General features: G+C 49.3%; 1 protein-coding gene across 2 annotated transcripts in view; it reads left to right on the top strand.

Moving 5' to 3' along the window:
- Window positions 1-20,650: 20,650 nt before the first annotated feature.
- PTPN5 (protein tyrosine phosphatase non-receptor type 5) overlaps window positions 20,651-23,818 on the top strand; it is a 64,050-nt gene continuing 60,882 nt past the window's right edge. For both annotated transcript variants that reach the window (XM_070072573.2, XM_070072575.2), the window contains exon 1: window positions 20,651-20,786. The gene's annotated coding sequence lies outside the window, so the exon portion shown is untranslated. The remainder of the gene's footprint in view (window positions 20,787-23,818) is intronic.

Raw genomic sequence — 23,818 nt, forward strand, 5'->3', positions numbered from 1 at the left:
AGCCCATGCTCCATCACCCTGAGTGACCCCTTTAGGAGATCTGTGCTTCCCACACCTGCAATTCTGGCTTCTGGGAGTGTAAAGATCTCTTTTAGCAATTGGGTACATTCATCCTCCAGCTGCCAACTGAATTCCTACTGACAATTCACACTTGCAAGGCCATCAACAAGTTAGATGACTCACCCAACTCTTTGGGTGACCAGAACCTCCTCACAATTTACCTTGCCCCCAACCCAGTCTGCCTATAGCCAATGTGTGGGAATGGACGGAGCCCAGCTCCCTGGCTCAAGGAGAGACATCTCTGCAATGCAATCTACACTCTAGAGCCTACACAAGATCACACTCATTCTATATACTGCCACATTACTGAATGGCTTTACCAGTTCTAACAGCTTTTTGGTTGAGTCTTTAGATTTTTTTTCTGTGTATAACATCATGCTGCAGTTTACAAAATCAACACACCAAAAAACAGTAGCATTTTTATACACCAATAATGGTCTTGATGAAAGAGAAATAAAGAAAGAAATCCCATTCACCATAGCTACAAAAAATCAAATATGTAGAAACAAAGTTCTGCTATATCCTGAGCCATCACACAGGAACATCACAAGACTGCTCCTCAATCAATGCAATCCAGGGTATAGATACCCTCCCTGCATCAAGGCATGTAGCAGCAGAAGTAGCCAGAAAGAAACCGGTGTCCCAACTCCCTAGCTATACTCAGAATCAGGACTGACAGGAAGGACACAGGTCTCAGAGCCATTTTGGCTCCTTGCTGGAGAGCAGATCTGGTCCCCCAGGGGACTCCCTAGCCCCTGCATTCTTAGTCCAGCTGAGTCTAAAGCCCTGTATTCTCTTCCAACTAACTAGCCTGCAGAGAGGAAAGCCACCAAGCTGGAAAAGCCTGCGAAAGATAGCTCAGCTCCACTCCTCCTCATGGCCCTTACCTGGATTGTGCTATATAAACCCAGCGCATAACTGGATTATTGCTCTCAGCCACAGGCTTGCTCTGTGTACACGCCAGCAGTTAGCCACCCCAGCAACATATTTCTTTTTAATAAAGTTGGTTTTGGATGTGAAAAAAGGAAGAAAGAAATTGAATCAGAGAAGTGAAAGATCTCTACAATGAAAATTACAAAACATGGACAAAAGAAATCATAGAGGACACAAAAATGCAAATATATTCCATATTTATGGACTGGAAGATTAATATTGTTAAACTATCCATACTATCTAAAGCATTCTACAAATTCAATGCGATCCCCACCAAAATGAGAATAACATTCTTTACAAAATGAGAGGAAAAAATCTTAAAATTCATATGGAACCACCAAAGATCCAGAACAGCCAAAGAAATGTTGAGCAAAACGATAATACCAGAGGCATCACGATACCTGACTTCAAAGCTTACAATAAAGCTACAGTAATTAAAACAACACGGTACCGGCATAAAAAGCAGCACACTTCAATGAAACAGAACAGAAAACTCAGAAATCAGCCCACAAAGCACCAAAAACAAAGGTGTCAAAAAGTCTTTTTCAATAAATAGTGCTGGAAAAACTGAATATGCATATCTAGAAAAATGAAAGTAGATCCCTATCTCTCACCATATATAAAAAGTCAACTCAAAAATGGATCAAACACTTAAATATAAGACTGGAAACTATGAAATTTCTGGAAGAAAATATAGGGGAAACACTTCAATACATTGGTGTAAGCAATGATTTTTTGGATAAGGCGCTAAGGGATTGGCACTGTGGTGCAGTGTGTTAAGCCACCAGCCTGTGACGCCAGCATCCCATGTCAGAGATCCAGTTCAAGTCCCTTCCACTCTACTCCTGATCCAGCTCCCTGCTAATGTGCCTGGGAAGGCAGAGGAAGATGACTAAAGAATGTGGGCCCCTGCCACTCATGTAGGAAACCTGGGTGGAGTGCTGGGCTCCTGGCTTTGGCCTGGACCAACCCCAGCCATTGCAGTTATTTGGGAAGTGAACCAGCAAATAAAAGATCTCTCTCTCTCTCTCTCTCTATATATATATATATATATATCCATTATCCATTTGCAACTCTGCCTTTCTAATAAATAAATACATAAATCTTTTTAAAAAAAAAAAAAGACCCTAAAAGCATAGGCAACAAAAGCAAAACGAGATAAATGGGGTTGTATCTGCACAGCAAAGAGAGCAATCACAGAGTGAAGAGACATCTGACAGAATGGGAGAAAATATTTGCAAGCTCCTTAACTAATGAAGGTTTAAGATCCAGAATATATCAGTAACTCAAAAAACTCAACAACAAAAATCAACCAGTCCAGTTAAGAAATGTGTAAAGAATCTGAATAGACAATTCTGAAGAGAAGAAATGCAAATCACCAACAAATATATGAAAAAATGTTCAGTATCACTAGCCATCAGGGAAATGCATATCAAAACCCAATGAGAGGCCGGCGTCGCGGCTCACTAGGCTAATCCTCCACCTGCGGCGCCAGCACACTGGGTTCTAGTCCCGGTCGGGGTGCCGGATTCTGTCCCGGTTGCCCCTCTTCCAGGCCAGCTCTCTGCTGTGGCCAGGGAGTGCAGTGGAGGATGACCCAAGTGCTTGGGCCCTGCACCCCATGGGAGACCAGGAGAAGTACCTGGCTCCTGCCGTCAGATCAGTGCGGTAAGCTGGCCGCAGTGCGCCAGCCGCGGCGGCCATTGGAGGGTGAACCAACAGGAAAAGGAAGATCTTTCCCTCTGTCTCTCTCTCTCTCACTGTCCACTCTGCCTGTCCAAAAAAAAAGAAAGAAAGAAAGAAAATGGCCGGCACCGTGGCTCACTTGGCTAATCCTCCGCCTGCAGCACCAGCACACAGGGTTCTAGTCCCGGTTGCTCCTCTTCCAGTCCAGCTCTCTGCTGTGGCCCGGGAAGGCAGTGGAGGATGGCCCAAGTGCTTGGGCCCTGCACCCCATGGGAGACCAGGAGGAAGCACCCAGCTCCTGGCTTCAGATTGGCGCAGCACTGGCTCTAGTGGCCATTTGGGGAGTGAACCAACAGAAGGAAGACCTTTCTCTCTGTCTCTCTCTCACTGACTATAACTCTACCTGTCAAATAATAATAATTTAAAAAAAGAAAGTAACACGTGCTGGTGAGGATGTGGACAAAGGGGAACTTTTATACACTGTTGCTGGAAATGTAAATTAGCATAGCCACTATGGAAAATAGTATGGACAGTCCTTTAAAAAATATAGATAGAGCCACCACATGATTCAGCAATCCCACTACGGGGTATATATCAAAGAGACATGAAATCATTTTATCGAAGAGATACCTGCTCCACTATGTTTACCTCTGTAGTATCCACAATAGCTTGGATATAGAATCGACAAAGGTGTCATCTTCATATGAATGAGGAATATATCCACAATGGACTATTTGGTAGCCATAAAAAAGAATGAAATCCTGTCACTTTTAGCAAAATGGATGGAACTGGAGAATAACATTTTAAGTGGAATTAATAAGACACAGACATGCAAATACTGCATCTTTTTCTTCATATGTGGAAGCCAAAATAAACTCAATATGAATGTGTAATAGTGATCACTATAGACTGGGAGGATTATGGGGGATAGAGGAAGTTTGGATAATAAGAACCAAGCCAGAGTTAGATCAAAGGGATAAGCCCCTCGTGTTAAACAGCATAGTAGGGAGAATACAGTGCACAATAACCAAGTGCATATTTTACAAGCAAACAGAAGACAGGCGCTTCAAAGCTACACCATGAGGTACTGTCAAAGAAGGGAAAATGTTTTACTCTGATTTGATCAGTGCACATTGTGTTCATGTACTGAAATATTGCACTGTAGCCCATGAATGTGTACAATTATTGTTAATAAAGATATTTGTAAAGACCATTCTGAGGGTACAATTGGCTGAAATAATATTCTTGCTCCACTTCTCACCTTTCCTTATCTTTCTTTCTTCATGCCCTTACAGGCTTCTCCTGAAAGCATTTATTTTTTTCTTTTAAAGATTTATTCATTTGAGAGTCAGAGTTACAGAGAAGCAGAGGCAAAGATAGAGAGAAAAAGAGAGAGAGAGAGAGAGAGAGAGAGAGAGAGAGAGAGAGAGAGAGAGGTCTTCCATCCATGGGTTCATTCCCCATATGGCTGCAATGGCTGGAGCTGGGCTAATCTGAAGCCAGGAGCCAGAAGCTTCTTCTAAGTCTCCTACATGGGTGCAGGGGCCCAGGCACATGTGCCATTTTCCACTGTTTTCCCAGGCCATTAGCAGAGAGCTGGACTGGAAATGGAGCAGCTAGGACACAAACTGGCACCCATATGGGATGCCTGCATTGCAGGCGGATGCTTAACCCACTAAGCCACAGCACTGGCCCCCAAAAGCATTTCTTAACATATCACATGGACTTGAATCCCCATCTCAGAATCTACTTCTAGAGAACTTGACCTGAAAATTACAGACATGATCTCAATTTCCATACGGACACAAAGTTTTAGTGAAGCGTAAGTTGCAGTAATGATAAATGCAATGTAAATGTCTTTCTCTAGGCCAGAGGTTCCAGACCTCACCATTACTGAAATCACATGGCAGAGTCCTTAAAATGCCATTTCCTGCATTCTACTTCAGACTTTCTTAACCGAAGCTCCAGACATGTGACTTAGGAGTTTCAATTTTTTTTTTTTGACAGGCAGAGTGGACAGTGAGAGGGAGAGAGAGAGAGAGAGAGGTCTTCCTTTTTCCGTTGGTTCATCCCCCAGTGGCCTCTGTGGCCAGTGCGCTGCGGCCAGCGCACCACACTGATCCAAAGCCAGGAGCCAGGTGCTTCTCCTGGTCTCCCATGGGTGCAGGGCCCAAGCACTTGGACCATCCTCCACTGCACTCCCGGGCCACAGCAGAGAGCTGGACTGGAAGAGGAATAACTGGGACAGAATCCGGCACCCCAACCGGGACTAGAACCCAGGGTGCTGGCGCAGAGGATTAGCCTAGTGAGCCGTGGTGCCGCCCAGGAGTTTCATTTTTTTTTTCCATTCTCCTGATATTTTTTTATTAGAAGGATTTGGAACCATTCATTTGTGTTGGAAGGTTTAGTTATACCTTTATATATAAAGGTATAACTAAACCTTCCAACACTATATATATATATGAGACTCTGTGGGATATATAAAATAAAATTTTGAGGTTCTGAGCCCAGTGTTGTGGTACGGAGAGTTAAGCCAGCCTTACAACATTGCCATCCCATATCTCAGTGCCAGTTAAAGCCCTGGATAAATCTGCTTCCAATCCAGCTTTCTGCTAATGCACCTAGGAAGACAGCAGAAGATGGTTTAAGTGTTTGGGCCCCTGCCACACACTTGGGAGACCTGGATGAAGTTCCTGGCTTCAAGACCTGGTTGTTGTGACCACTGGGGATGGAACAGGCAGATGGAACATTGATTTGTGTGTGTGTGTGTGTGTGTCTCCCCCAGCCCTTTGCTCTGCCATTCAAAATAAATAAATCTTTAAAAATAATTCTGGGGTCCCTCCCAATATTATAAGTCTGTGATTTGGTTAATTATTCATTACAAAACAATATTCCTAACTGAAAAAAGATTATCTTGATTTTAAGACAATCATAGGATGATTATTCATTATAAGTAGAATGTAATATACAATTGTTTCTGAAATTCTGACATAAAAATTTAAGACTATGGATATATATAGTCAATTGATTAAATGTGAAATAGCATTGATTTCTTTTTTTAAGATTTATTTATTTATTTGAAAGTCAGAGTTACAGAGAGGTAGAGGCAGAAAGAGAGAGGTCGTCTATCCACGGGTTCACTCCCCAAATGGCTGCAACAGCCAGAGCTGAGCTGATCCAAAGCCAGAAGCCAGGAGCTTCTTCTGGAATTCTCACATGGGTACAGGAGCCCAAGGACTTGGACTATGTTCTACTGCTTTCCCAGGCTATGGCAGAGAACTGGATGGGAAGTAGAGCAGCCGGGACTTGAACCAGCACCCATACTGGCTGCTACACCACAGAGCTGGCCCCTGATTCCTTTTAATACATAAATTAAATATGTGACCATATTAGTCTGAATAGACTAGATTACACTGTATTGATCAACATTACAAAAATCTCAGCGACTTCACACAGAGTCAGTTGATTTCTTGTTCCTGCAAAGATCACAGCATGGCTGGGCAGCTGTCCTCCACATTCACTGCTCAGCAGTGCAGGCAGCTTCCATCCTAAAGCACCGCCATCTTCACAAAGGCTTAGAGTTCACAGTTGCTAGAGAGACTCCCACCACAAATTAAATTTCTGGCCCTAAGGCAACCCTGATTGTTTCTAATGATCACATGGGTCACAAACCATTGGCCAGAGTTAGCCATATTATTGAACAACAACTGTAAGACCAAGGAAGAGTAATCCTAGTCTTTGCCCAAAATGAAAGGATAATGGCATAATGGGGACTAACAACATCAACAACAGCTATTAAATAAAATGGGGAAGATTCATAAAAGTGAAAAAAGAAAATGTATATATACATAGCACTACTACTGGGTGTTTGATTTGGCTCCTTTGAATCATTGAAAATACAAGTTCTTTTTAATAATATTTATTTTTTATAAATATGCATTTTTGTTGTAGAATATTTTAAAATACATCAAGGTATATGAAGGAAATTAAAAACCCTTGCAATCTCACCTCCTAAAGATAACTACTGTTTTTCTACTTTATGCTATCTTAGCTTTATTTTATATTTTTATTTTTAATTTTAGATGAATATAAGATATTTATACATCTTATGGGGTATGTTACAATATTTCAACAGATAAGCACAGCATAAACCAATCATATCACACACTTAACCCTTCTACTTCCTTTACCATAGGCTACAGTTACCCTATTGTTCTCTGGATCACCAGAACCCATTACCTTCACCCAGCTGTGTTTTGGTATCCAAATCAAAGTTGGAATGACACATTTTGCACTTATATGATGCCTCTTTTATTTATCAATATATGAAAATTCATTTTTTTATTCCAATTTGCTAGTAACTGTTGGTTGTGCTTTCCAGAAGGGTACTTCTCTCCTGGTCTCGGTGACACTGTCTTTAAAATAAGGAGATTAAAAGAGATTATCTGTAAGATGTCCTATAGCTGTGATGATCTGTGAATACTAGCATAAACAATCCCTGTTGTCTGTCTGTGATCCTTACCCTCTTCTCACAGGCTACAACCAGAATCATCTGTACCTTGGAAAATGAAGAGCTTGAACCAGACTCCCTTGTAGTCCACTTTCAGGACCTGGGACAGCTCCCATGGTGCTGCTGGAGGCTGTTCTGAGCTCTCAATTGCTTTCGCTGGGATGTGTAAACCTCGTTAGACCCTGAGCTTCTGGCCCAAATCACTGTTGCAAACTCTTGTTAAATCAGAGTACCATTACCTGGCATTGACGAATCTTAGTACCTCTAGTTACAAAAGGATACTGAAGGTCATTACCATAACAAAATGTAGGTTACTGAAACAAGGATGGGATTTTTGCTTTGTCCCAATTGCACATCTTGTCACAAGTTTCTGGAGGACTAGGCTTTTGTCCCAGTGGTTAAGACACTGCTTAGGATGCCCACATCCCATATCAGAGTGCCTGGTTCAAGTTTTCACTCCTCTGTTTCTGATCCAACTTCCTGTTGATTTATACTCCAGGAGGCAACAGATGATGGCTCAAGTACTTGGGTCTCTGCTACCTACATGGAAGACCTATATTGAGTTCCTGGCTCCTGACTTGGGCCTGGCCCAACCCTGGCTATTACAAGCATTTAGGGAGTGAACCAGCGGGTGGAAAATATCTCTCTCCCTCCTTCTCTCCTTCTGTCTTCCCTTCAAATAAATAAAACACAAATAAATGAGCAGCTTTTAAAAATCAAATGTTGAAACAATGCAATAAATAAGCAATAATAAATTATCAATAAATATTTGCTCACTTGAGTGACTTAAATCTTACCCCTTCATTTTCCAGACTTCTAAGAAAGACTTGCAATATCTGATTCTACATTTCTGTGATTGTCTCTGGAAATAAACCTATTCCATCAAAGGGGCAAGAGTCAGCTCTAATACAGGAAATACAAGCTCAAAGACAACTGGCTTCCCATTGTACGCTGTATTTTACCTTACAGAATATCTATTCCCATTCTTTATCCCACCTTGCGGCTGAGGTGCATAAACAGAAGCACGGTTTATGCAGTATCTCTTCATGACAGAGCCTTTCTGCAATCTGCAATTTTTACATTGATCACCAGGGGGCGCGCACGTGTTGCTTAAATCGTCGCTTCTCCCTGGCAGCTGGGGACCAGCAGAAATTGAAACGTTGGACTTAAACAAACAACCAGAGATGTTAAGGTCCTGTGACCAGCCATTTCTACAATATTGGAGCTGTGTTAGAAGGAAGTGTCCCAAGCGAGGCAGATGTGTAGGCACCTGTATGCAATGAGAAGGGTGGATAAAAATCTCTCCTTTACCACTTACTGGATAGCCAGCGGGGAGGGGAACCAAAGAAAGTCAAAGACCCAGAACTCAATAGTATGGCTCCAAGGCAAAGGTGTCCCAGGCAGGTCTGGAGTGGCAGATAAATTTTCTGCTGGTGCCATCTGACTCTCTAAGTCCCTCGCAGTGTCCTGGTAAAATTATACGGCTAGAAGAAACCACAAGAGCCCACCACTTCTCCACTCTTCTTTTATCAATGGGAAGATTGAGTCCTGGAGAAAAATAAGTTATTTTTCCCAGGTCAAATAACTATATGGTTCCAGAACTTGCATTGAAATGCAGGAGATTACTTCACTGATTATTTGTTTACCTGGTGGGAGTGCTCTTCAGAAAAGATCCTTTGGATTCAGGATAGCCTAAACTCTATTGGTGGATTAAGGCAGCTCTTTGGGGGCTGGTGCTGTGGCGCAGTAGGCTAGGTCTCTGCTTGTGATGCTGGCATCCCATATGAGTGCCAGTTCGAGTCCTGGCTGCTCCTCTTTCCATCCAGCTCTCTGCTATGGCCTGGGAAAGCAGTGGAAGATGGCCCAAGTGCTTGGGTCCCAGCACCCACATGGGAGACCCAGAAGAGGCTCCTGGCTCCTGGCTTCAGATCAGTTCAGCTCTGGCCATTGCAGCCATTTGGGGAGTGAATCAGCAGATCGAAGACCTCTCTCTTTGTCTCTCCCTTTCTATCTGTAACTCTGCCTCTCAAATAAATAAATAAAATCTTTAAAAAAAAAAAACAGATGTGTCTTTATAGAGAAGGAGTTATGGATTTGGTATATTTAATGAAAATGAAGATAGACGAAATAAAAAAGAGAGGGAAGAAGAAAGAGAAGGAGAGGAGAAAGGAGAAGGGGAGACAATAGAGGAAGAGAGACAAGGAGGAAGGGAGGGAGAGAGGGAAGCCTTTTCCCATGGTCTGGTCTCCAGGCAGCCTCTCCTGCTGCTGTGTTCCTAGCAACTAAAGCTAAGCTGCATTGTTTGGAGTGTACTCATTTTGTTCAGATTCAAAGATGAAGGATAGACTCCCAAAAACAAAGGGCATTTTCTTCCCAGGGCTAAGATAAATCATAATTCAAGGACAAAAAGATCAAGGGAGAGCGACCCCTCAAAGCCCAGCTGCAGAACAGTGAAGCATTGTTGATAGCACGGCTCATTTCTGAGGTGCACACTGGAGAGCCCTGGAAGCAGGAACTAGAAAGGACCTTGGAATCCCCTTATTCAAGTACTGCACTTGGCATAGGAGGAATGTGTGGTTTGGAAAGGAAGAGATGGGGTAGTGACAAATGTTCCAAGGTCAGGGAACTGAAGCAAGCTGGGGTCAGCAGGTGAGAGAGAGTTTAGGTGTGTTACCAGAAAGAGTGACTTCTTTTAAGAAAAACAATAAACAACAGTAACACTTGTTCTCTGTAAGTGGGCCAAGAATGAGGCTGTAGCAAACTGGACGTGCCCTGTCTCTTTATTTTTTAAGATTTATTTATTTTGCCGGCGCCACAGCTCACTAGGCTAATCCTCTGCCTTGCGGTGCCGGCACACAGGTTCTAGTCCTGGTCGGGGCTCCGGATTCTGTCCCGGTTGCCCCTCTTCCAGGCCAGCTCTCTGCTGTGGCCAGGGAGTGCAGTGGAGGATGGCCCAAGTGCTTGGGCCCTGCACCCCATGGGAGACCAGGAGAAGTACCTGGCTCCTGCCATTGGATCAGCGCGGTGCACGGGCCGTGGCGGCCATTGGAGGGTGAACCAATGGCAAAGGAAGACCTTTCTCTCTGTCTCTCTCTCTCACTGTCCACTCTGCCTGTCAAAAAAATGAAAAAAAAATTATTTATTTTTACTTGAAAGAATTACAGAGAAGCGAGGCAGAGAGAGAGAGAGAGAGAGAGAGAGAGAGAGAAGTCTTCCATCTGCTGGCCCACTCCCCAAATGGCCACCACAGCCAGAGCTGAGCTTATCTGAAGCCAGGAGTCAGGAGCTTCCTCCAGTCTTCCCACACAGGTGCACTGCCCTCCCAGGCCACAGTAGAGAGCCAGATCAGAAGTGGAGCAGCCGGGACTCGAATCAGCACCCATATGGGATGCCAGCACTGCAGGCAGTGGCCTCACCTGCTACACCACAGCACCGGCCCCCATGTGCCCTGTCTCAGGAGACATCTGCTACCCAGCTTCATTTGGGCACTGTCGCATAGGGATGTGAGCCTGAAGTTGCCAGATTTTGTGTGGTTTTTTAATATGGACTTGTACTTGATAGACCCAGATTTTTTTTAACAGTGGAATCTAATTTTAATTAGTTGCACAGCAAACAGAACTCTTCTGAGGTCTGGATTCAGCCTCTGGTCTCTGTGGCTTCTGGCCCAGGATTCTGTGAGATGGAAGGGTGGTTCCTCTGTGAAGCCCCGCCTTCAGTGTCAGCTCAGCCCCACCCCTTAACCCCGCTTGCCTTGGGACCTCCCAGAAACCACCACTCTCTGGCTTCTGCTTCCTCATGTGAAAGGTGAGGGGGTGAAGTGGGGAATCTGTGGAGTTATTTTCTGACAGTGTCTGGGTTTGAGGCAGATGGAGATTTTCGATCAGCAAGGCACAGGGGAAGATCACGGGATGAGAAGGCAGAGGTCCTGCCAAGCCCTGTGTCCTCTGTGTCCCCATCCCACCGGAACTCCAAACTCCACGTGTCCAAGACTGAGTTTGCCATCAGCTCCGTCAGCCTTCCCCTCAGCACATGCCTCACCCCTTACCCAGCTGCCCACCGCACACACTTGCCCTCGTCCTAAACTCCCTCCTCTTCCATCCTCATCTAGTAAAGCAAATCCTTCCAATCCCACTCCTCATCTCTCAACTCGGTTTACTTCCTTCCATCTCCAACAGCCCTGAGCCAGGCAATTGTGCGTTTCTCCTGAGTCACCGCATCAGCTGCCACCAGCCCATCATCACACTGCAGTCAGAGCTGCCTCCAGAAAACCAAGTTCCCAGGGGCCAGCACTGTGGCTTAGCAAGTTCATCTACAATGCCAGCATCTAACATCTGTGCAGGTTCGAGTCCCGGCTGCTCCACTTCTGATCCAGCTCCCTGCTAATGCACCTGGGAAAGCAGCAGAGGATGGCCCGAGTCCCTGGGCCCCTGCACCTATGTGGGAGACCCAGAAGAGGCTCCTGGTTGCCAGCTTCAGCCTGGTCCAGCCCTAGTTGTTGTGGCCATTTGAGGGGTGAACCAACAGATGAAAAATCAATCAATCTCACTCTCTCTCTCTCTCTCTCCCTCTCTCTCTAATTCTGCCTTTCAAAAAAAAGTTGCCAGCTTAAAATTGTAAATCTTAACATCTCACCCTCAAAATGGAAGCCAAACTCTTTATGGCGAGGCCCAGGCTCATGCCCCACTGTCAGCACACGCTGTCCTGCCATGGGTGAACTACAGGAAACTGTAGCTTGTTCACCAGCGAGTTCAGTGCCTGGCCCCTGAGGGCCATGGGCTACTTGACGAATGAGTGAGTGAGTGAATAGATGAATCGAAGGCCTCCCTAGCTCTGCGAGTCTGACATGTGGCAGCTCTCACACTTCGCTCCCTGTAAGCACGCTTGTCCTTATGGGCCGCTGTGAGGAGTATATGAGACAAGGGTTGTTAACGAGGTTTGGGACCGTAAGAGCAGAAGGAAGACATTAGTTGCTATTTCCCTTCTCAGGCCTCCTGGCTCGGGACCCACCTCAGTGCCTGCCTCATAGCCTTCAAGTAGGAATGGAGTGGGTTAATATTTGAAACACGCTTGAAACTGTACCTGAAACTCTGTAAGAATTTATTAAACAAGCACGGTTCCCAGGATCACAGCAATGAGGGCTGACATCTACCGCCGTCCGAGGTGCCAGGCGATGCGGAATGTGCTCGTCTCCAGGTGCTCTTTTAGTGACACCCCCAGATTCCCTTTTGGATGAAGCCTCGGGTGAAGTTTTGATGGGACTGACAACCCCTGCCCTAGCCCACAGCCAGAACTAAGCTCTTCTCCACTTTGAATCGTGAGCGACAGGAAGGCAGGAAAAATGCCAGACGATCACGCATGCCCGGAAAGATGCCTGTCCAGGACACGAAGATGCTCCTAATCCTGCACGCTCTGGAGCGTCCCCACCGCCACCTCTCCAAGCCTGGTTCTTCAGCCTTCCCCTTGCTCTGTGAGCTTCCCCCTTTGCCTGTGTTAACCAATGGGTGCTTCTGAGGCTTACTCTGCCCATGCACTGCTCCAGGGTCTGGAGATTTGTCAGCCATTAACCTTTCCTCCTTCCTGGGTCTCTGTATCCTCTTTCAAAAGTGTGAGCCATGGCCAGGCTGGGTGTCTCCAACCCCAAACAATCAGCAGAATCCTGGGGTGGGGCAGAGGAGAGGGGACCCGCCTAAACCCCCAATCCCAGCCAATCAGCAGAATCATGGGGTGGGGCAGGAGACAGGGGAACCTCACGCAGTCCCACAGAATTAGATTAGCCAGGGGTGGGAAGCTCCGAACCCAGGGTTTGTAGAGTCCCCTTCACCAGGTGCATCTGAGACATGGCCAGTTGGGAAGCACTGGGCTCCACGGCCTCTCGGGGCCCTTCCAAAGCAGGGGACCCAGGGCTCTCAGGGCTTCTGTGATGCCCCAGCCCTCCAGATACCTGCAGTTCACGTCCAGTTCTCATCACTCCCCCCACTGAGAAACCTCTGGAAGCTTCCAGCACATTAGACTAAGGCCCCAATTCCTGCAGTCTGATTCTGTGCTCCTCTGCCACCTCATCTCTGTCTGCTACCCTCCTGAGCCTAGAAGAGAACTTCTGCCCAGGAACTCCTCCCTGGTGCCCAATCCACGGGTCCTTCCTGCAGCCCAAGTCTCTGCTCAAACAAGCTCTCCTCAGAGAGACCTTCTCCAAACACCCATGGAGAGTGGCAGCTCTCTGCCTTCGATCTTCATCACCCCCGTCTTTTCTTTTTCTTCATTGCACTGACCTCCTCCTGATATTTGCTATTTTAAGCTGGTTCATTGTCAAGGTATCCCCTAGGGAGGTGATTTGTTCTCCAATGTGTACAAGACTTCTGGAGCACAAGAGAACTCAGAGAAGACCCCCAGTGAAGTATTTGCTTAATGAATATGTTTTGCAGGCGCCCAGAAAAATGACCATGAGAGAGACAAAGATCTGATTTTCACAACTCCTGGGGCCAGTGTTCCTTGCTGGAATCAGCAGCAGCCAGGCGACCTTGGCCTTCACTGTGAGCTGAGGGGCTGGTGTCTGCAGCTCCCAGAAGCATGGCCGACTCTGGGCAGCCCCTGTGGGAAGATCATACCACACGCATACACCCACTGTGAATACCCTGGTACTTATTCTCAGCTAAGCTTCTCCTCTGAGAAACCTTGCTCTTGTCCTTGGTTTTTCACTCTCGGGGCTCGCAGCCAGGAAATACAACTCCGAAGGTGAGCTCTAAGCGACAGCAGGGTGCCCTCTCCCCTTAAATCAATTCTTCCACACACACAAGCTCTGCTTTTAATTTTCCCATCTCCATCACCCTGGCAGCCTCTCTAAATCCCAAGTCCTTGGGCACCATTCCCAGGCCCCTGGAAGAACGACCTTTGCTACTTTAGGTGTGGGTAGATATACTCAGCTTTTGTTGAACGATCCCACCAAAATTGAGTTCATGAATTTCATTTATCCATTTGCTTCAACAATGACACTGAGGTCACTGGCCACATAAACACTAAGGATCTACCATCAGAAAACCTTCCTGAAGACTTGCTCTTAAGGCTCAGTACAAATCTCTGGGGGGCGGGGGTGGCAGGAAGGGGCAGCATTGTGGCACAGTAGGTTAAGCCTCCACCTGCAGTCCCCACTACTCCACTTCCAATCCAGCTCCTGTTTATGGCCTGGGAAAGCAGGGGAAGATGGCCCAAGTCCTTGGGCCCCTGCACCCGTGTGGGAGACCTGGAAGAAGCTCCTGGCTCCTGGCTGCAGATCAGCCCAGCTCTGGCCATTGAGGCCATTTGGGGAGTGAACCAGTGGATGAAAGACTTCTCTGTCTGTAACTATGCCTGTAACTTGGCCTTAAAAACAGTGATATCATCAAACAAACAAGCAAACACACACACATACACACACACAAAAAGAAGTGAGTGGGGAGAGGGAAAAAAAAAAAGAAAGAATAAGCTAGCAAAAAAAAAAAAATGGCTGGGGCCCGTGCTGTGGCGTAGCAGGTAAAGCCGCCACCTGCAGTGCCAGCATCCCATATGGGCATTCCTTCAAGTCCTGGCTGCTCCACTTCCAATCCAGCTCTCTGCTATAGTCTGGGAAAGAAGTAGAAGATGGTCCAAGTCCTTGGGCCCCTGCACCCATGTGGGAGACCCAGAAGAAGCACCTGGCTCTTGGCTTCGGATCAGCTCAGCTCTGGCTGTTTCAACCATTTGGGGAGTGAACCAATGGATAGAAGATCTCTCTCTCTCTTTCTCTCTCTACCTCTCTACCTCTCTGTAACTCTGCCTTTCAGATAAATAAACAAATCTTAAAAAAAAAAAAAGTAGGGGCTGGCGCTGTGGTGCAGTAGGTTAATCCTCCACCTGCGGTGCCAGCATCCCATATGGGCGCTAGTTCAAGTCCTGGCTGCTCCTCTTCCAATTCAGCTCTCTGCAGTGGCCTGGGAAAGCAGTAGAAGATGGCACAAGTGCTTGGACCAACCCCTGCACTGGTGTGGGAGACCAGAAAGAAGCACCTGGCTCCTGGTTTCGGATTGGCACAGCTCCAGCCATCGCAGCCATTTGGGAAGTGAACCAACAGAAGGAAGACTTCTCTCTCTCTCTCTCCCTCTCATTGTTTGTAACTCTACCTCTCAAATAAATAAAATCTTAAAAAATTAAAAATTTAAAAAATTTAGAAAAATAAAAATTAAGAGTTTTATTTTAAAAAAAAATGACCTATTCTACCATTTGAGATGTATTGGCTTGTGTTTCTTTCCCTCTGAAATAAGCATTCCAGGATTCAACAAAAGCTTTTTGAGTACAGACTGTGCACCAGGCACTGTCCCAGATACCTGTATTATATCAATGACCCAAACAGATAAAGATGCCCACCCGTGTGGATCCTGTATTTTAGTGGGGAAAGACAAATATTTAAACAGTAAATATAGTAAATTATTCATCAAAAATGTTAAATGGTCATAAATTCATTAAAATAGAATATATTGGCTGGCGCCGTGGCTCACTAGACTAATCCTCTGCCTGCAGCACTGGCACCCCAGGTTCTAGTCCCGGTCGGGGTGCCGGTTCTGTCCCAGTTGCTCCTCTTCCAGTCCAGCTCTCTGCTGTGGCCCAGGAGTGCAGTGGAGGATGGCCCAAGTGCTTGGGCTCTGCACCCGCATGGGAGACCAGGAGAAGCACCTGGCTCCTGCCTTCGGATCAGTGCAGTGCACCGGCCATGGCGGCCATTTGGGGGGTGAACAAACAGAAGGAAGACCTTTCTCTCTGTCTCTCTCTCTCTCACTGTCTAACTCTGCCTGTCAAAATAAAAAAGTGACACTTAGGTAAAAATGTGAAGTTGATGTTACTGCCTGGTTCCCCTTCCTTTTTGGCATGCCAGATGGCCAAAACCAAATCTGAGGCCCCAGCACAGCACTGCTGAGGTTCCTGTGGTCTGTAAGTTGGTGACCCTCTGTGCCTTGGAGAGCCAAGACAGCGCATCAGTCAAGGGTGTGAGTTCCAACCTGCAGCTGGAGCTGAACTTGGCCCCACTGCTTCCCAAGTACAATGACCTTGGGCCTCTGAGTTCACCTCTCTGAATCCCAGTTCACTCCAGCACCTCAAAATGAAGATGCCCACAGTGCCTACCTCACAGGGCTCTTTGAAGGATTAAATGAAATAATGTTCACAAATTCTTGTGCACACAGGAAGAACTCAATAAAAATCAGCTGTAATTATTGAGCTTTAGTCTCCTCTCTCTAAGTTTATTTACATTTTCCTTTGTCCTGTTTCCTTATCTGTATTGATATTTTAACATTGTTTTATGGTTTCTGCTCCTGTGGTAAGCTACCTCAAATCCTATGTGGATTGGGGTGAGCTATAAATAAGTAAGTAAATAAATAAAAATTTGGGGGGGTGGATTTTCACTGAAGCAGAACATTTCATTACCAAGACAGTGAATTGCAAGTGAGGCCAAAAGCAAGAAATATTGACTCTAAGAGTCCATCAGAAACCGCCAGCAAGGCACTCTAGGGCTTCTCAGACCATCTTTCTCGCCCCTTCCTCCTCCTTGCCCAAGCCTTCTTCCTCCTTCCGTCAGAAGAGGGCGAATGAGTCACAACAGTAACTCCATGAGGCTCCTGGTGCTCCCGGCCTGACGGCTACTTCATGGCCACTCACAGCTCACACAGCTCTCCTTGTTCATCATCGCAGAAGGGAAACGAGGGGTTACTTTCCACGATGAAGGAGCTGGGGGAGAAGGCTGCTGACGGCAGGAACAGCGCCAGTGGACTCTCACTGTGCCATTCCGGAGGGCGCTCTGGGGCCACGGAAAGCCCTGGGAGCTCTCTGTGCCTCGGCTTCCTCACTGTTAACCACAGCACTGCCTGCCTGCCTGAGGCTCCTGTGCAGCTACAAGCAAAGAAAACAGGGGAGCACGCAAACAGCTCATTCCCAAAGCCCTTAATAACTGTTACCTTTCTTTCCTGAACGGCACCCCAGGGTAACGCTCAAAGGACTGTGGGAAGATGGAACTCTTCAATTTGAGGGTGGACAGGCCAGAAACGGGGTGAGAAGAGCAGTTCAGTTGTGTCCCTACCTTACAGGAGCCTACTACAAGAAGCGAAGGGGGAAAATCATATCTTGAGCCCTTACTACATCTAGATACATTAACATAGCTCCCCTGAGCCCTTTGAGATCGGCATCATTACCCACCTCCCACACCTAGGGCTGGGCTTTGAGCCCTGAGCACACAGCTAGCAGCAAAGGCTACAACTAACAACCACCCCAGGACATCACAGGCAATGGAGGCTGTCCCTTCCCAGCAAGGGTACCAGGGCTCTGTGGCTCCCCAATAGATACAGCAAGATGCCGGGTCAGGTTGACGTTGCAGAGGGTTCCCTAATTCTGTCTTTTTCCTCTCACCTCCATCAATCCTCCAGGCCATCCCTGTTCAGTGAGCTGGGCCTTTGGAGTTGGTTAGATCTGAATTTGAAAAACTTCAGGGACTTGAAGTCACTTGTTCTTTCTGGTTCCTCTTCTGAACATGAGTGCGTCAAATATCTACTTCCTGCAGTTGCCATGCAGCTTAAACAGGGCAGTACACTGAAAACCCACAAAGCAGGGCCCGCTGAAGCATCCGTACAGCTGCCATAGTCACACTGAAGCCATGTGGGGAAACTCAGCCTATGACAGAGAGAGAGGTGGTGCGTCCCGGAGCGCTGGCTGACATGGCCACCAACACTTCCCACAGCCACGCAGTACGGCCTGGTTATCTCACATTAGATTCCTTCTTGTCCTCCACCCCTCTCCAGAGGAAACTCTTTGAACATAACAGGAAGATGAGCTGGGCCCCTCCCCAGATAAACAAAGGCTAATCAGATGCCCTTGACCCACAAACAAGGCACTGAAGGGACCTTCTGTGCTGGGCCGAGGAGAGAGGACACGCAGCCTCTTCTCCCAAGGGTTCATGGCGCACCTGGGAGGAAAGACAAGGAAAGCAACAGCTCCATCACGGCAGATGGAAGTTGTGAGGGCTCAGAGTCCTGGGAACAGCAGGGGAGGCTGTTCCCTGTGCTGTTCCCTGTGCTACCGACCCCGGGTTCTCTGACTCCCTTGCAGCACAAAATGCCTAGAGGCCAACATACAACCTACACAAGGTTTACTGGGGCCTCTGCTCAGATGCAAGGGACACAGCACAAAGGGAAGAGGTTCCACCAACTGACTCCCCCAGGGGAGCAGAACAGGGCTTTTTTCTGGTTGGGGAAGTGTGGCTGTGCCCTCTCTGTCTCCGACTCATCCTCTCTGCCCAGGACACTGGGTTTGCACCAGGCCAGGTGCAGTTGCTTTCTCTGCACACAGCAAGCTCAACACGATGGGTGGTGGTGCTCTCCAGCGCCTCCCCAGGAAGGTCATCATGGTTGTACTGGGCTGTTCTAGGCCTGTGCACAGGCTGGAAAAGTCCCTTGCGGATAGTAGGAGGTCTTTTGCTGTTAGGGTCTGATGTCCCTTGCTCCAGATTGGTCTGGAGCTGGAGAAGCGTATACAGTCAGGTCATGTTGATTAGTGAGACTGTCTCTGTACTACCTCACATGGAAAAGGAAGTGGTATTTGCCTTAGACCTTAAAAAGCAGACAAGGCAGGGTAGGTGTTTGGCACTGCCCTGGTTAAGTCACCCCTTGGCAAGCCCACATCCTGTATCAGAGCCCCTGGATCGAATCCCAGCTCCTCCACTTCTGATCCAGCTTCCTGCTTATGCATACCCTAGGAAGCTCAAGTACTTGGGTCCTTGCCACTCAGGTAGGAGACCTGGATTGAGGTCCAGACTCCTGGCTTCAGCCTGGAACTGGATCAGAAGCCGAGGCAAGCACTCTGATACGGTGTGCAGGCTTCCTAAGTGTAGCCTTTACCATTGTACCAAACACCAACCCACAGGCCAGCAATTCTAAGTAGAAATCAGATGGCCACAGAAGATCTCCTTTTGAGAGACACATTTTGAAGCAGTAAAGGAGCCAGCCATGAGACTATCTGGCGAAAGAGTTTCTGGGCAGACACTAATGGTGCAAAGGTCCTGAGACCACAGGGTGGTGCCATGTTGGTGTTGGTGATATATTAAAAATGCCAGGATGGCCAGAGCTCCGGGAAGTGACAGAGTGATAGGAAGTGAGGTTTGAGAGCTAAAAGGAAGCCAGCTCATGCAGAGCCTCGCAGGTCATTGTAGAGGCTCAGCTCCCACTTGGATGAAATGGAAAGCCATTGCAGGATTTCCAGAGAAGGAAAAAACACCATCGGACTTGTTTTGAAAGGATCGCTCTGACTGCTGTGTGAAGACCCAACTGCAGGGGGCCGAGGGTGGCCGCTGGGAGACCAGTAAAGAGGCCATTGAGGAAATCCAGGCCAAGGAGGCCAGTGGCTGGAACCAGGGTGGCAGCCGTGGCGGGGGCTTGCCTGCATGTCCCGCTGTAAAAATGGAGCTTAGGGTCCCTCTCTGTGTGCTGCTCAAAGCCCCAAGGAGCCCCCGTAGAGAAGGAGTCTTGGGAACCTCGAGCCAGCGGGGTGCCAGTGGGAGCAATGTTGAATTGGGGGGTGCATAGGCAGCTCCCTGCACCTGCCAGCCCTTGGTGCCCAGGAGAAAGCCAGGGCAGGTGCGCGCCCCGCCCCTCCTCGTGACGCACGTCAGGAAGGCGAGAGTCCGTGGAGGGAGCGAGGTAGCCGCCTCGCTCTCACTCCCCAGGGACTGGACAGGGAGAAATGCGGAAATTCGCCTTCTCCGAGCCCCGGAACGGGTCTTGGATGCCCGGCACTGCGTGCGCCCCGGTGTCCGACCCGCTCGGCGTGCGCAGCTGTGGGCATGGTGCAGGGAATGTCACAGCACCCCTCCGCACACCGCCCCCCCCACACACCCCCGTTCTGACCCTTTGTCTCACTGGCCCTTACCCCAGTCTGTCTGCCAGTCTGTCCCCCTCCAGGTTGGGTGCGCACGGCCAGGCGGGGATCCCTCTGGCTGTTGCCGTAGCCGCACAGCCCGACCCGGGGCTCCAGGGAGGAGAAAATCATGAATGAAATGGATGCGGTGCTCCCACGCCCCCGCCCTCCCGGTCCAGGCAACCTTGGCGTGGGGGCGGCGCCTGCGAGGACTCCGCACAGAGTTGCGGGGGTGGAGGTGGGGCTGAGACGAATTCAGGGGTTAGGGTCGGTGATCCGGCTCCCCTTGCCCCCCAGGCGCTGCTGGAGCTCCCCGCCCCCAGCCCCGCCGGCCCTGCGCAATTCCCGGGGAGCGGCGCAAGCCCGCCCGGAGGCGGGGCGGAGCCGGGGCTGGGGGGTGCGGAACCGACCCCGCGGCTGCGCCAGCGACTCCGCAGCTGAAGCGCATTTGGTGGGGCGGACGGGCGAGGGAGCGCGCACGGAGCGCGGGACGGACAGACGGACGGACGCCCCCGCACACGCAGACGCACAGAGCTCGGCCCCTGTCTCTCTCACACACACACACTCTCGCGCACACACAAGGACACACACACACACACGCAGACACACAAGCACCCGCGCGCGCACATCCTCCCGCCAGCCTGCCCGCCAGCTCGCCCGCCAGCTCGCCGGCGCCCGGAGCCCGCTCTGGCCGGTAAGTGCTGCGCCTCCGTCGGCGCCTTTGTGTGGGGCGCCCGAAGGCGGCGGACGCGGGATCCTCCTAGGGTAGCCTGGCAGCTGAGACCTCCTCCAGCCCTCCGGGGCTTGGAGCCGGCGTCCGCCCCCGCCACGCCCCCACGGGGTTCCCGGCGCCCCCGGACTGGGGGAGGGGCCCCCCACGCTGGAGAGGTGGCCCGGCCCCTGGAAGCCCGGAGGGAGCGGCAGCCACTCCCCACGAAGCTCTTGCGCGGTTCCAGGGAGGGACTAGCGTGACGGTCCAGGGTCCGAGCCTCTGCGGCCCTGGGTAGTGCGCGGCTCTGGGCTGCATCGCCTCTCGAGTCTGAACCCCGGGATGGGGAGGGGGGACCTAGAAATCGCTAGCCTGCTGGCCTCCCCAAGCCGCAGCTCCCCCGCCGCCGCCACCACCATTGCTTCGCCTCCCCCAACCCTTTAGCTTTGGCCACTCGCATCCCACCCACTCCCAAAATAAAAGCCCTGTGCGTCCCCCTCCCCCAGCATGCCGCTTTTTTTCCTGGGGAAGGCCCAGGCTCCTGCAAAACCGGGAGAATGCCCAGGAGCCTTGGGGGGCTTACGTTTTTCCAGGATCACGTGGCTGAGAGGGCCCAGGACCTTAAAAACCTCAGGAACCCATTTCGTCCCTTTATTTCACATATAGAGAAACTGAGGCCAGATGAGGTGGCTTAACCAAGGTCACAGGAGAATTAGTCACAAAGCCTGCATTGTGGTCGCTGGCTTTCATACTCACAGCCCCCCCCCCCCCCGCGCGCACAGGTCTACAGTTAGATCTGATCCCCATTGAAACCCCACAAGCCCAGAATTTACCACAGTGTAATTCCAGCCCTGCCCCCACCTGGAGCCAGGTGCCATTCATTTGCTTTTCTCTCCCTCTCTCTCTCTCTTTTTTTTTTTTTTTTAAAAAAAAGGCCTTTGATTTGCCTCATTCAGCCTCAAAGAAGAACCGTCTTAGGTGCAGCCACTCCAGGTTTGGGACTTAGATTGAGAGAGTGAGGCAATCCTGGACCAGAGATGAGATTTTTCCCAGGAGCCATTGAGCTGGAGTGTCCTCACTGAGACCAGATGATGTGGCATCCAAAGATTCACCCTCTTCATCTGCCTGATGCCCTCCTGGTCACTCTCCCCTCCTCCTCAAGGGCCCAGTCTTTCTAACTGAACCAGACCCCTTTCGTCACGCCAGTCTGGATGTCCCCAAGTCCTTGTTGGCCGGCCACTTCTTCCTCTTGGTATCTGTTAAGTGTAGCCTCTGGGTATTGCTGACAAAGCTGCTGGGGGAAGCTGGGGTTGCAGGTGATGCCTCCGGGGCAGCTGCGAGCCCTCAGAGCTCAGCCCCATGCCTGGTGCAGAGACGTGGCCCTGGCAACTGTGTTGCCAGAGTTGGAGCAGAGCTGGATGCTGCTTGGGATCGCTGGCCCGGAGGGCAGTGTTCCGTCGGTGAGGGTCTGGGGTGCTTGTCTCAAGAACTTCTCCCTTGAGTGGGGAAAGCAGCAGAGCATGGAGCAGAGACTTGGTGACCACATGCCAAGCCCCCAGCAGCCGCTGCTGACACCCTAGCCCGTGCGTCCCTGCAGGACTCTGCTCCAGGAAGCGCCATTTCCACCGACTTCATAGTGAGTGCTGGGCCCTGGGTCTCTGCCATGCAGGGAAGCCCTTTTTTATCTAACTGGTGTGCGCCCAGTTTTCCTGTCCCACTCTGTGAGGCAGTAATTTCTGACTCAAGGAGATGATGCATGGAGAGTGTTTTTACAGTGCCTGACCATGGCCTAGAGAAAGCTCGGGGATTGGTGGCTGTTAATACCATTAGGGCCCTAGCTTGATGCCTATGGCCTGCACTTCTTCCCTTCTTCAGATCACCCAAGAATGTGCAATTTTAGGACCTCAAAGTCCTCCTCCCTCAAACAAGTCCCTCCCCCACTGACCTATTCCTGGACTTACTGCCCAGACTGCCTGAGACACCCGGCAGACCTCCCTGGAAGGAGCAGCACTTTTGTTTTTAAGTTTTTTGGCACCTTGGCATGATTGATTGAATAATTAATCTTTATGTGGTATCAAAGCTTTTCTTACACTCTGTCACTTATTCTTCTTAACACCCCCATGCTATCAATAGTATTACAACCCCATTTTTCAGATGGGGAAGTTGAGGCTGAGACTTTATCTCAGGGTGCATACCTTAAGGGTATCAGAATCAGAGGGATGGGCTTCCAGCTAAGAAGGTCTGAGTCCAGATTCTGAACTCTTTCCTCAACATCGTATTGCCTGTCCTTTCTCGAGGCTCACCCTAAAAGACAGGCAGATGACCCCTTGGAAGGAGTTGAGCCAGGAGGATTTGATTCTCATGGAGGATCGGGAGTGGTGCCTTGGAGACGGTAGGTACACTGGAGCTAGGTCTGAAAGATGTGTGCACTGGAAGGAAGGAGGAGTGTTTCAAGGAATGGAAATGGCTTGAGCAGACAGATGGGCAGTGAGGACTTCTAGGATGTATACAGAAACTGGAAAGCGCGTCATTCCAACCGCAGCCAAAAAGGATGAGCAGGAACACTGGCTAGGAGGGTAGAGGTGGTTGCTGGGAGCCTTGAGTCCAGAGCTAACGAGTCGATCTTTAGTATTTGAGTAAGGAAAGGCATGAACAAAGCTGCCATTGGGAAACTCACTGTGGCTGCCCCATGGAGAACACACAGAAGGAGAGAGCCTGCTGGCAGGGAGCCCCAGTCTAAAACCGTGACAGGGGTCCAGGTGAGAGATAATAAGGGTCTGGAGTAGGGGCGCTTATAAGAAGGGGTAGCAAAAAGCCTGAGTATCATCAAAATTGACAGCTGATTAGATATGGGTGCTGGAGGGAGGGAGGAAAGGCGATGGCAAGGTTCTGAGGCTGACTGGCTGAGCATGCCTTTCCCAGAGAAAGCCCAGCAGGGGGCCAGAGGGGAGGAGTGGGAGGGAAGTCCTGAATCCGCCAGGGAACCATAATGATCGTTCCTGCGAAGCTGGCTCGCC

This window comes from Oryctolagus cuniculus, chromosome 1 (genome assembly GCF_051225735.1).
Source record: "Oryctolagus cuniculus isolate XC-2025 breed Fujian yellow rabbit chromosome 1, ASM5122573v1, whole genome shotgun sequence".
Taxonomy (NCBI): Eukaryota; Metazoa; Chordata; class Mammalia; order Lagomorpha; family Leporidae; genus Oryctolagus; species Oryctolagus cuniculus.